The sequence below is a fragment of the Canis lupus genome, chromosome 37, assembly GCF_048164855.1.
Source record: "Canis lupus baileyi chromosome 37, mCanLup2.hap1, whole genome shotgun sequence".
Taxonomy (NCBI): domain Eukaryota; kingdom Metazoa; phylum Chordata; class Mammalia; order Carnivora; family Canidae; genus Canis; species Canis lupus.
The window spans coordinates 19,475,843-19,489,307 of NC_132874.1; positions in this window are offsets into that span (position 1 = coordinate 19,475,843).

The following is a 13,465-nucleotide window of genomic DNA, read 5'->3' on the forward strand; positions in this document are numbered from 1 at the left end:
GCCATGTGAAGTTGCCATTCCTGTGGGACAAACACAGTGATCCATCAGCAGTTTCATGTGATTTGACCTGGTGGTAGGAGTCAGGAGGGAGATGTTGCCAGTCGAGGGTCAGGAAGGCTTAATAGAGGGGGGTGCTGCCCAACACGGTAGAAGGGCTTTCAGAGCCCTCCCCACCTGGATTTCTTGCTCTACCCTTTTCTTGCTTCCAGCTTTCAGCGCCGCATCCTAGTCCTTGGGATGGGTACTCAGCTGTGCGGGCATTGACCTTGGTCTTCTGTCCAGCCGGCGCGGGCTCCTCTTCCTTCTGACTCTCCTGGCAAAACAAGACTTCTGGATGGACTGGGCCCCAGAGCCCCTTCCTCAAGCTCCCCCATTTGGGGATGTGGGTGGGGTATCATTTTAGGAGCAGAGGGCACTACTGTGTTTGCCAAGGTGGTGCTGGGGGATTGGGCTGCGGCCTGTGATCCAGCTGGGTGGCTGCGTGGGGCTCTGTCTTAGAATGGGACCTATGGGGTTCTCTTTCTGATCTCCTACTCAGACCAGGGTCTCCTCTCAGGGCCCTTCCTGTCTGGTGAGATGCCCTGCCCTTTGCATTGGGCCTCCTGCATGCCGACTACACTTCCCATTGCCTCTTGCCACACTTGCCACTATCTTTTTCCTCCTGAGAGGGACTCCCTCCCTCCCTCCCAGCCACCACAGTGAGTCTGCCTCTCTCAGCCTGAAGAGTACCAGCCCTCTTCGCTGGAAGGGTGCCAGCCTGCCTCATCGGCCCAGGCCACCCCTAAACAGGACACCTGTAGGGGAGTAATGGAGATAAGAGAGAGGCAGAGCCGCCGTCCTTCCATTCACCCATCGCTGGGTTACTGGACTCTTCTTGGGGCTGGGTGCTGGGCTGGTTGCCATGGGAGGAGCTCACAGTCTGGTAGGGAACTTGTTCTCTGAGCAAACGTCCGGTACAGGACGCTGAGTGCTAGGAGACAGATGCACACAGACGAGGGGATATCTGACCAACAGACACAGAAGGGCAAAGCTTCTAGAAGGGGGATCTGGAGGACAGAGAAGGGAATTCATTTGTTGTTTCTTGAAGCCAAGATTGGTTGGGCCACTACTTGGTGTCAGGCAGCGTACCAGGCACTGGGGGCGGCGGGGGGTGGGGGGGTGGGTAGTGATAAGCAAAACCAGATTAGGTCCTGCCTTTGTGGAGGTTAGGATCTGTTGGAAGAGGTGGTTATGGATCAAATAAACACAGTAAATGAATACTTACAAATTGTGAGAAGAGCGAGGGAGCAGGAGAAGAGCTTGCGACAGAGCATCCTGCTGCTTTGTGGAGTGAAGGAGGATTGGGACAAGGGGGGTGTCATTTGAATTGAGTTTTGAATAGACCCGAGTTAGCCAGGTGACATTGGCGACTGGGACAGAAGGTGCTGCAGAGGACGCGGAGCTCAGCCCCGGGGATGCAGGAAGGTCAGGATGAGGATTTGTTGAGGCTTTATCCTAAGAATGATGGGAATCCAAGGTCAGGTTTTAAGCCAGGGGGCAGGGTGGGCACAGCGCTGGTGACAGGATCAGATTTGAATTTTGAAAAGGCCTCTCTGGCAGCAGAATAGAAGATTACAGAGAACAAGTATAGAGGCAGGAAATCAGTATTTATTTATTTACACATAATGGATCCTATTGTAAGTATTGTTCTGTAACTTGCCTTTTTTTTTTTTTTTTTTTTTTTTTACTATGTCATGCTGATCTATCCACCTAACGATGCATGTAGCCGGCCCAATATTTTGTAGTACAGATGGATAGGCTATATCATGGTTCATAGTTTATTTCTAAATTATTTCTAAGCTTTCATTTTCACAAACTACTAGCAGGAACATCCTTGAACATGGGTGTGGCAGGTGGAATGGTGAGATAGTCCCAAGACTCCCAATCCTGTTGCACTAGCCCTGTGGTATCCCCTCCCCTGGAATGTGGGCAAGACCCATGAACAAGATGGGATAGAACTCCTGTGGTTGAGTTAACAGATTTGGAATATTCTGGGCGGGCCTGTTTAAACAGATGCCCCCTTAAAAGGCGATCTCTGAAGGGAGAGATTTGAAATGTGAGTGGGCTGCAGGAAGGTCATGTAGCAAGGTCACATGACCCCCCCAGGACCTGAGAATGGCCTCTAGCTGTTGAGAGTGGTTCATCTCTGACAGCTAGGGAGAAAATAGGACCCTTCCTCCTACAACTGCAAGGAAATGAGTTCTGCTAACACCCCGGGGGGAGCCTGGAAGCAGATCTTTCCTGGGTTGGACCTCCAGATAAAAACACAAGGGGAGACATTTTGACTTCAATTTTGTATTGGGGCCAAGGACCCAACAAAAATATACCTGACTCCTGACCCTCAGAAGCTGTGAGATAAGGACACCTGGGTGGCTTAGTTGGTTAAGCGTCTGCCTTTGGCTCTGGTCATGAATCCCAGGGTCCTGGGATCCTGAATTGGGCTCCCTGCTCAGCAAGAAATCGGCTTCCCTCTCCCTCTCCCTCTGCCCCTCCCCTAGCTCGTGCTCTCAAATAAATAGTCTTAAAAAGAAACGATGAGATAACAATTTTGTGTTGATTTAGCTTGTTTAGTTTGTGGTAACTTAGGCTCAATAGCAAACCAGTATGACTATTTGAAAACATCTTCCAGTATTTCTATAGGACAGGCATAGAGAAATGGATTGCCTGGGGTTTGAAGGTGTGCTCATTTAAATTTTAATGTTTAATTTATTTTTGTTAATTTATTTTTAAAGATTTTATTTATTTTAGAGAGTGTGTGTGCATGTGCATGTGAGCAAGGGGAGGGGCAGAGGGAGAAGGAGAAAGAGAATCTCAAGCAGATTTCACATTGAGTGTGGAGCCTTGGGTGGGACTCGAGCTCACAACCTTGAGATCATGACCTGAGCTGAAATCAGGAGTGACCATTGTGACCGAGCTACCCAGGCACCCCTCGTTTCAATTTTTGATAAGTATTTTCAAATTGTTCCCAAAAAGGTTGCATCAACTTCACATTCCCACCAGTGGACAATAAAAGTTTCTCTTCTCCTATGCTCTGATTATCAGTGTTTTACATTTTGTACATCTGATGGGTAGAAATGGAATCCCATTTTTGTTAGAAGGTGCATCTTTTGGATATCTATCAATCTGTCCGTCTATACATTTAGCTACTCACATCTCTTGCTTTATCCTCTGTTAAATTTGTGTGTTTCTTCTTGTATGAAAGGTTCTGGTGTGTGCTAAGTGCTTGATAAATGTTAGCGATCAAGAGTGATTTACAGGAATTAAACATAACCATTCTAGTAATCTGTATAACAACTGCTGCATATATTTTATTTCAATCTGACTTTTATGAAAAAAAAATCCCAGTTTTTTTTTTTTTTTTTTAGTAGGCTCCACACCCAGCACCCTGAGATCAAGACCTGAGCTGGGATCAAGGGTCAGAAGCTTAACCACCTGAGCCACCTAGGCACCCCTAAAATGTCCCAGTTTTAAATGTTGGAAACAAATTTAACCAATTAAAATGCCAATAGGGTGGGTCCCACAAAACTCCTCATTTTGTACAACCCTCTCTTCTCCCCCCTCCCTCCTTCCATTTCATTACCCCTACGCCTTTCTTAGTACATTAACATTTATCCCTGTTGAATGAGTGGGTAAGTCTTGGCTATTGTCCTATGTCTGAAAAGAGTTTATACGTAAGAATCATCTTTCTTTTAAGGATTGGAAGAACTCACTTATAAACCTATCTAAATTTGATGCTTTTCTTTTTAAATTTTTTTTTTTTTTTTAAATGATAGGCACACAGTGAGAGAGAGAGAGGCAGAGACACAGGCAGAGGGAGAAGCAGGCTCCATGCACCGGGAGCCCGACGTGGGATTCGATCCCGGGTCTCCAGGATCGCGCCCTGGGCCAAAGGCAGGAGCTAAACCGCTGCGCCACCCAGGGATCCCTGATCCTTTTCTTTAGGTGGGGAATGTATGTTTTTGGCTGTCTTTTCAATTTCTTATCTGGTCATTAGTCTGGTCTGGTTTCCTACCTTTTTTGGAGTCAATTTTGACATTCATATTTTCCTAAAAATTATCCTTTTCATCTAGATTTCCATATGTGTTGGTATAAACATTTATTTTTATTTTATTTTATTTTATTTTATTTTATTTTATTTTATTTTATTTTATTTTATTTAATCTTATCTTACTTATTCATGAGACACAGTGATAGAGGCAGAGACACAGGCAGAGGGAGAAGCAGGTTCCCTGCGGGTAGCCCCATGTGGGACTCAATCCCAGGATCCTGGGGATCACACCCACAACCAGAAGCAGACGCTCAACCACTGAACCACCCAGGTCCCTAAATGATTTTCCTAATACATTTTGAATTTTTATTGAACCAGTGGTTATGACACTTGTCATCCTTAATATATTTTTTCATAAAATCCCATTTTATTTGTTTGTGGAAAGGTTATGATACATATGATACAAAATTCAGTACACACACAGGGTATGTAGTAAAAAATATATATACAGGGACACCTTTGTCCCTCAGCCGTCAAGTTCCCTTCCCAGAAACAACTGTAATCTGTTTCTTGTGCAACCTCTACCACAATTGATTCTAGAACATTTTCATCATCTCAGAAAGAAGTCCTGTGCCCCTTAGCTGTCACTCCCCGTTTCCCCCAGACCTCTTCGGCCCTAGGCAGCCACCAGTCTTCTTTGTTTCCTGATTTGCCCATTTTGTACTTTCATATAGAAGGTATCATGATTATGTGGTCTTTTGTGACTGGCTTCTTTTACTTAGCGTAGCGTTTTCAACATTTCGCCATGTTGGAGCACATATCAGTACTTCATTTTTTTTTTTTTATTGCATTGTGTGGATGTGCCACATTTTGTTTGCCCATTTGTCAGCTGATGGGTATTTGGTTGTTTCCACTTTTTGGCTATTAAGAACAATGCTACTGTGAACATTCTTTTTTTAAAAAATTTTTAAATTTATTTATGATAGTCACAGATTGAGAAAGAGAGAGAGGCAGAGACATAGGCAGAGGGAGAAGCAGGCTCCATGCACTGGGAGCCCGATGTGGGATTCGATCCCGGGTCTCCAGGATCACGCCTGGGCCAAAGGCAGGCGCCAAACCGCTGCGCCACCCAGGGATCCCTACTGTGAACATTCTGTACAACTTTTTGTATGAATGTTTTCATTTCCCTGGGAGTGGAATGACTGGGTCCTGTGGTAGCTCCATGTTTAACATTTTGAAGATTTGCCAAACTGTTTTCCACAGTGGCTGCACCATTGTAAATTGCTACCACCAATGTGCAAGGGTGCCAATTTCTTCACCTCATTCCCAATACTTGTAATTTCCCATTTAAAAAAAATTATGGCAATCCTAGTGGGAATGAAGTGGGATATTATTGTAATTTTGATTTACATTTCCCAAATGAGTATGATGTTGAGCATCGACCTTTTATCTATCTTTGGAGAAATGTATGTTCAGATCCTGTGCCCATTTTTCCACTGGGTTATTTGTCTTTTCATTGTTGCATTCCATTGCTTTCTTGGGAAGAATTTTTTTTACCAATTGCATTAAGTTTCACTGCCACTCTCCCAATTATTTAGACCTGCTCCGTCTGAAATACAATGCTATATAATGTGTATGTAATTTACAGGTTTTTTTTTTTTTTGCAACCACATTAAAAGCAGCAAGAAGAAACAAATGAAATGCATTTTAATGGTAGGTTTTATTTAACAAGATATGTTATTTAACCCACAACATCCAGAGTAATATCATTTCTTATGTGCACTCTATACAAAAATTATTTACACACTTTTTTTCTTTGTATTAAGACTTTTAAGGGTATATTTTTACATTTACAGCACGTCTCAATTTAGGATAGTAATAAACTAAGTGCTCGATAGCTTCAGGTGGCTATTGCCTATCATGTTGGACAGTACGTCCTCAGACCGTACCATAAGATTTATAATAGTAAAAACTATTGTTTTGCTTGTTGCTGTTTCTGATATCCCACATTTTCGTGTCTACCAGTCATATTTTGGAATGGGAAATTGAAGAAATTCAAATCTTGTGGCCTCTCTCTCTCTCTCTCTTTTTTTTTAGATTTTATTTATTTACTCATGAGAGACACAGAGAGACGCAGAGACATATCTAGAGGGAGAAGCAGGCTCCCCGTGGGAACCCCATGTGGGGCTTGATCCCAGGACCCTGGGATCATGACCTGAACCAAAAGCAGACACTCAACCACTGAACTACCCAGTGCCCCTCATAGCCTCTTTTTACTCCAGGCAGCATAAAGCCAGTTTTAGAGATGGTGTTTGGGACTTGGAGGAGGGGCACACAGAGAAAATCAAGAACCTTTGTGGAAGAAATCAGCTGTTGGTCTCTTGCAGTGGTATAGCTGAATGATTGCTATAAGGAGGAAGGTGGTCATGGAGGAGGAAAGGGGGGGGTATATTCCAGACACTAAAGAAATCACACAAAAGTAGCTTAGTTGGTCAATAGGGTGTAGAGAATGAAGGAGAGCGAGGAGATGAATGACTCAAGACTACGCTATGTAGAACTTCAGAAGGAGTGGATTTGGGGAAGATGGTGAGCAGTGGGACCCCATTGAGTCCAGGATGCCAGTGTGACATAAGAGGGAACAGCAGGCTGGACACGTGGGTGTGGAACTCAACAGGTGGATGGAACCATGGAAGAAGGTTGGGGACTTCTCCATTGAGAAGTGATAGTCCCAGATGGCCACACGGGGAAGGGATGGCTGATGCTTTGAGAAACTACAGGGTGTGTGGGAAGGAAGAGGCAAGACAACACTCTGAGAAGGAGTCACCAGAGGAAAAGTAGGAAAATCAGGATAGTCTAGGGTTGGAGGAAGAAAGTGAGCCATCTGCTTGAAATGCCCTAGGAACATGAATCACACAACCGGTGATTCCTCTACTTCACCCGTGGAATCGGAGAATGAGAAAACCGTGATTTCATGTGTAAATGTGAAGATTACTAATGCATCTAACTTGGAAAGACACTGCATTTTGGGTCTCTGTAGAGAAAATTTATTACCCAGGCTGTGTCCTTGCTGTCTTCCTTGGGCCTCGCTGGTCAAGGGGTCACTTTGTCATAGTCCTCCACCCTTTAGGGTTCCTTCCTCCTGGAATGTGAGTTCCTAGTGAGGAGGACCTCATGTGTTGGTCCACTGCCCTAGGCCAGCCCTCAGGGCAGTGGAAGCACGTGATAAGCACTCAGTATCAGTTGAATGGATGGAAGCACTAGGGTCACCTCTTCCAGGCAGACTTCCCTGGCTCCTGCTCCACCCAACCTGGTTTAGGCTCTGCTCTGATGTGCTCACATGGAGTCTGGGCTTCTCTTGGGTCCAGCACCTTTTACACTGGGTTGTAACTACCTTCCTGCAAGACCACCTCACTGTTCCCAGTATGGGGCGACACTCCTTGCCCAGAACAGACCTGCAACCAATGTTTGTTGGATGTTGAGTTGAAGGAGGAAGGGGGGAAGTGAGAGCCACTCAGGGAGGAGTCCTTTCTCCCTGTGACTCCGGGAAAACATGCAGGTCCCGTGGAAGCAGGAGGCAGCCACACTTCCAAAGTGAAGGCCCTGCCTGTACCTCTGGGTATGTCATTTCCAGGTGTATCTGGTCCAGACCAATGCCCGTGAATCTTCCTGGGAGAAGCAGATAGTTGGAATGTCCCTGGAGGGATAGGCCGAAAGATAGATGGCCCTGGAGGCTTCCCTGGGGGGGAGAAGCTAACATCCAGACACTGGCCTAGCTGATTTTCATCCATCTGCTTTTTGGTGAAATTGTGTGGTGCAAAATGTAACCATTTAGTTGCTTAATCACTGGCTGTAAAACCATTTTATTTTATTATTTTATTTTATTTTAAAGATTTTTAAAATTTATTTGAGAGGAGCAGAGAGGGCGAGGGAGAGCATGAGCAGCAAGGAGGGGCAGAAGGAGAGGGAGCCAAGAGGATTCCCCGCTTAGCAGGGAGCCCGACGTGGGGTTCGATCCCAGGACCCCAGGATCATGACCTGAGCTGGAGGCAGACGCTTAACCCATTGAACTACCCAGGTGCCCCTTAAACAATAGCAGTTTTCACTCAACTTGATTTTGGTGAAGTAATCATGAAAACTTCAATAAACTTTGATGTAAGCACTGAACATTACTTAAGAATAAATATCACTAAAATTTAGCTTTCTAGATTGCTTTTTTTTTAAAAGCACCCTTAGTCATGAACCCCATTGTGTTTTTAGAAGTATGCTAAGCTCAAGAGGGTGAAGTCAATTAAATAATGGTAGGTGGGAGATAATTGGGTTTTTATTATGAATGGGACATGCAACTAAGCGGAGTATATGGAAATAGGAAATTAGGGAAAGTCAACCCAATGAAATCAATGTCCTTCTGCCTTTGACATTGAACTGTCCTCACCCACTCCTTTCTGGACTTCTCTATCTCTTGTTCTCACCCTGCTCCACCGATTCTTGCCTCCAAGGCCTCACAGAGAGTTGGATTCCAAGTTACACTTCCTGGTTCAAAATTAGGGCCACAGGCATTGCCTCGGGAAGCTGGGATTCAGGTTGTGATAAAAAGCAAGGGGACAAAAGTCTATGGCACATTGGGGCCTGAAAGGGAACAGTCATGAACTAAGACAGGCTTCTTATTTATCTAGTACTGTGTACATGCGAGCAACTGCCCAGAGACAGACTAACCCTCATGTGGAGAAGGCCCTCTGCCATGGCACTTTGTGGAAGCGCCAGGAAGGACAGGGTGTCCCAGAACTCCAGGAGACCAGGCTGGCCCCCTGAAGGCCGTCCTTTGTTGACTCCTCAATGCATTCCCCAAAGTGTAGGCAGCAGAAGTACCTTTTTATGATTATTATTTTTACACTGCAAAGTGCTTCCAACGTTGTCCCCTCCCCTCTTTTATCGTTGCTTGTTTGTTTTGGAGAAACTTGTATTAGTGTCGTTTTTTTTGGACAGACTGGGTTGAGACCAAGGTTCTCAGAGGGCTTGATCCCCACCTCTGGCAGAGCCTATTTTTTCCCTGGATATGTGTCATTTTTTTTTTAAAGATATTATTTATTTGAGAAAGAGAGAGAGAGAGAGAGCATGAGCAGGGGGAGGGGGAGAGGGAGAAGCAGACTCCTCACTGAGCAGGGACCCCGAAGTGGGGCTCCATCCCAGGACTCTTGCATCATGACCTGAGCTGAAGGCAAATGCTTAGCAGACTGAGCCAGCCAGGCGCCCCTCCTGGACAAGTCTTTGATTCACTTTTGCTTCTGACTCTGATTGTCTTAGGTCTTGGCTAAAATGATTGTCCTCCCTGCCTTTTGCCAGTAAATGAGCCCCGCTAGTCAGATGGGTCACCTGGTTGACCTCTGGGGATGCCCATGGAAGATTCTTCCAGAGTTGTGTCTACGTCATGCCACTCAGGATCCTAATTTAACCTCCCTACTTTCGTATTTGCTTCTGTGTCGAAAAGGAGACATGGTGTTTCCACATGTGTTTATGCAGTTTCTAATACTGCGAAGCTCTGGGATTTTTTTCCCATTTCATATCTTCCTGAGATACAAATAACACCATTTCTGTAAGGCTCTCCATGAAGATGGCCCGGGATTTCCTATTTCTGTTTCTTGTACGTAGCTTTCTCCCATCTTTTCTCTTTTGCCCCCTCTTCCTTCTTGTGGCTCAGCTGTTACCAGGACATCTTGGACAGAAGATTCTACTACTCTGATCATGGCTAGCTATTTCTCCCAGCAGCCTGCCACTTGCCTTTCCCGAGCGGGTGGCCGGTGGAATGCTCAGGTTGGCTTCAGAGCCTCTGCTGTTCTGACCTCAGCGGTGCTGAGACTATGAAAAATATGTAGGGAGGATGGAGCTGGCTGTTTCCCCAAACCCGAAGTCCCCTGTGGGTTCTCTATAAAGTGCTATGGGAGTGACGGGGACTGTGGGTTTCCCTGAAGGCTCATAGAGCCCGATTGGGATAAGGGAAGTTAAGCCACGATGATACCCCAAAGAAAGGGGTTGAAGGATGAAGGTGATCTAAGGAGGTGTAAGTGACTTCCTTTCTCACTTAGACACCCTTGGTGCATGGACTCACTATAGTAATAAGATCAGAGAAGGAAAAAGGAACAAGAAGGAAACATTTATCATGACCTTCCCCATCCAGTGGGTCCATCTCATCCGCCCCCAAACCTGCCTCTGGGCTCCATTCCCCCGTTTCGGTGACTGCATCTCCTCTCCTGTCTGTGGGGCAGCTGGGCCTCTCCCACCTTCACTGGGCCCCGGAGCCCACCGGGCAGCTCCAGGACACTGTTTCTCGCACCTGTCTTTTTTGCTCACTTTTCTGCTTTATTGCTCGACAGCCCCCTTCCCCAGCTTCCAGGGGCTGGCACACGGGTCTGCCCCGTCCTGGACTCTTCACATCTGGCCGAGCAGCTCTCACATCGCACCCCTGCTTGCATGGTTGGATTCCGTCTCTCGTTTTGGTTCGGAGCCCTTGGCACAGTGTCTTCCAGCTTCGTCTACACTACACTACCTACCCCCTCCGGCATCCCTCAACCTGACACCCGCCACATTTATTTCGACTTCTGGTCTCCAGCGTGGCTTCTGGTCTGGCCAGAGCCCAGTCTTCCTTGGCACAGCATTTTGTAGAGATAGGCAACTCCTCTGCTTTTATGGGACTTCCTCAAGGGAGAGGAGCCAGATTGAAAGAACAGGTGCTCAAGGGACACGGCACAGGCCAACCTCCTCTCACATTTCTGCTAAAAAGCCTGTGGGGAAACTACCAGAGACCTAGGGTCTGGAGCCCTATTTGTTAAACAAAACACACTAGATGGTGATCCGTGAGCAAGAGACATATACATGTTTAGAGCAGGAGCTAGCATCCATGCCAAACTGCTCAAAGAACTTATTCTGTGCTTTTTTCCCTGTAGTCTTTTAAAGCAACAGTGTACTAATAGAATGTGTTTTCCATACATCAGGTTTTTTAAATGGAAAAATACAACCCAGCCTACCAGTGCTGAAGGGTGCAACCTTTGTCAGTCTCTCTGACAGCCGTCTGTCCTGGTTCTTGGTGACCGGCAACACCATGATGGGATCCGTAGCAAGGATTGTCTCTGGGCTCTGTCAGTGGGGGGCTAGCTGAAAACTGTCTGCTGTGCTTCCTTAGGCTGCATGAGGAGGAGGGTAAGAAGCCCTCTGGGGGGCAGCCCCGGTGGTTTAGCACCACCTTTAGCCCAGGGCCTGATCCTGGAGACCCGGGATGGAGTCCCACATCAGGCTCCCTGCATGGAGCCTGCTTCTCCCTCTGCCTGTGTCTCTGCCTCTCTCTCTCTGTCTCTCATGAATAAATAAATTAAAAAAAAAAAAGAAGAAGAAGAAGACCTCTGGGAAGGATTTTAATGCATAATGTGAGCTTGGCCTACTGAGACACCTGACAGGATAAAGCAGATGTTGACTCAATTAACTTGGCAGTGAAGTAAACCAAACACAACTACAATGGGAATTGGATTAATGTTACACTTTTATTTTTATTGTTTAGGTTAATTTGGTGTGAACTTATTTTGTTCATGTGGACTTTTCTAGAAATGTCACAATGGCAGGACCCTTGACATACTGTCTTCTGGATTTTCACCAGAGCATGATGGATTCCAAGTTTCATAAACTGTATAACAAATGCATATAAACTTCCCCAATTACTAATACCTGGCTCTGTTTTAATTACTCAATTTCCATATCCTCTTGACCTCTTTGCAGATATGACAGTAAATTTCATGTCTGATGGCTCAGTTAGTTGTTATTTTAATAAGTAGAAGCCTTTCCGGTGTCATTGGCCTTGATGTTCAGGACTGCAAAAGGCTCTATACATTATTTGTGCTTATTGTCAAGTACATTTGTAAGTGTATATTTTCCCTGCGTCCATAATTCTCTTTTCAAACCTTATTGTTCTTCCACAGACATGTGGAACCTTCCACAGACCTGTGGGACCCTGTTGCAATGTTGGAAGTGGAGATAGAATCAAGAATCAACCGGGTTGGGTGGCTCAGTGGTGGAGCATCTGCCTTTGGCTCAGGGTGGGGTCCCGGGGTCCTGGGATGGAGTCCTGCATTGGGCTCCCTGCAGGGAGCCTGCTTCTCCCTCTATGTCTCTGTGTCTCTCGTGAATAAATAAATAAAATCTTAAAAAAAAAAAAAAAGGAATCAACCAGGTTATTATGGGGTCAATACAGTTACTGTGTTTATAGAAAACACTTTCTGACCCGTGGAACATTGGGAGGCTTGTGCTAATGAGCTACGTTATAATGGAGTACTCCTGGTCTTCAAACACCACCTTCACGGGCTACCTCAACTCCATCATGAAACACATCTGACAGCTGGAGAGATTGAAACCTGTTGATGCAAATTGACTTCCTCCGTTGGCGATGCATTTGGGCATTTTCCATTCTCGCTGGAGGGAAGAAAGGACTCTTTCCTTATATGGCTGAGAAAACCTAGCAAAATATTTCATTAACATCCAGAACTGAGTCATGTCTTCAAGTCATTTATAGAAGATCTAGACTTTGGCATGAAGCACAAAATGCAGGGACAAGCTAGCCAGAGAGAAAATCGTATGTTGCCTGAGTTGGTCTTTACACTTGTCTAACTTTTTTGGGTCTTTCAATTTTCTGGGTCTTCAGACTCTCAATACTTGTATCGACTACCCCTGGGTGCCCAGAGCTCCTCAAGAGATGATTATCTCCTCATAGAATATCTGTGCCTAAAATTCCTCGTGAAGCTGCAGCCAGCCTTCCCTGCTGCCATCTCCTGTTCCTAAGAACCCCACTGTGAGCTTATTGTCCTGTGGAAAACCAGTCCTTCAAGACAAGGGGTGTGGGTCAATGAGTTTCCTTCAGAGCTATTTTAATTTTACTAGGAGATTCCTGGTAAAAGTACCAGCGCCTTCATCTAAGTAAATAAATCTCTGGTGTTGGGAATTTGAGGTATGTGGCTTGACAAGTTGAGTAGATATTTTGGCCTGGGAGAGGGGTACCACTCCTCCTCAAACGTAGAAACTGAATAATTTTTATAAACCATCCTAGCTAAGTCACTTCATGTCCATTTCCTCATCTATAAATAAACATCAATGATGATTTTATAGTGTTTCCTGCTCTATCATTTTCTGATTCTATGAAGTCAGCGATTTCCTGGCTCCAGTGAGATAGAGGTCACCTACTTAATTTTCCTGGACCCATTCTCCTCACCAATTCTTAAAACTTGCATTGAATATTTGTATACCCTTGTTCACAGGAACATTATTCCTAATAGCCAAGAGGTGGAAGCCACCCCGGTATCCATAGGCAGATAAATGGACAAACAAAATGGGGTCCATATATACAACAGAGTGTGATTCAGCCTTAGAAAGGAAGGAACTTCTGATGCATGCTACAACATGGAT